Raw genomic sequence first — 715 nt, 5'->3', positions numbered from 1 at the left:
GTGGGAGACGGGGGAGGAGAGCCCCCCGGAGTGAGCACCTCCGAGGAAGCGGGGAGCGGACGCGGGTCCGGGACTCCGGCCTCCGCGGGGCGGCCCCCCGAAAGCAGGGTCTCGGGGCTCCGAGTGGAGAGAAGGAAAGAGCTGTGATCACCTAACTGCCCTTCCTCTCCTGCCCCGGGGCAGGGGCCTCAGGAGGGAAACCACCCGTCTGCACCGCCCGAGAAGGTCGGCTGGGTCCGGAAATTCTGCGGGAAAGGCATTTTCAGGGAGATTTGGAAAAACCGCTACGTGGTGCTGAGAGGGGACCAGCTCTACATCTCCGACAAGGAGGTAGGTGCCCTTAGCCCCCACTCCCTGTCTCCCCACCTTGTCTCTCTGGGGGGCGGGGGGTGGGCTTATCTGCCGCTCGTTTCCCTTACCGAGCCCCCCACTTCGCTCCAAAAGCAAGTTCAGCGCTCCCCACCACTGCTCTCTGCTGGGAAAGGTCACCCTGGATTGAGAGAGGAGACCGGAGTTAGAAGTTGAGATGCATCTCATTTCATGAGTTTTCTGGGCGAATAAATGTCTCTCTGACTGCGGTGATACCCCGAGATGTTCCAGGAGTTCTAAGTGTCCCTGGGGTCCCCGGCCCTACCCTGGCCTCTGGCTGAAGTGGGGGTGCTTCTCTTTGCTGTCGCTGCCGAAACAGACGCTCTGCGCACAGCGGCATATCCGC

General features: G+C 62.2%; 1 protein-coding gene across 1 annotated transcript in view; it reads left to right on the top strand.

The window, feature by feature from the left end:
• The first annotated feature begins 13 nt into the window (after nucleotides 1-13).
• Nucleotides 14-715, top strand: part of PLEKHO1 (pleckstrin homology domain containing, family O member 1) — an 8,737-nt gene continuing 8,035 nt past the window's right edge. The window contains exon 1 of the mRNA XM_014540722.1: nucleotides 14-330. The gene's annotated coding sequence lies outside the window, so the exon portion shown is untranslated. The remainder of the gene's footprint in view (nucleotides 331-715) is intronic.

The sequence above is a fragment of the Myotis brandtii genome, unplaced genomic scaffold, assembly GCF_000412655.1.
Source record: "Myotis brandtii unplaced genomic scaffold, ASM41265v1 scaffold250, whole genome shotgun sequence".
NCBI classification, from domain to species: Eukaryota; Metazoa; Chordata; class Mammalia; order Chiroptera; family Vespertilionidae; genus Myotis; species Myotis brandtii.
The sequence above is the reverse complement of the archived record's forward strand: the minus strand, read 5'-3'. Positions and strand labels throughout refer to the sequence as shown.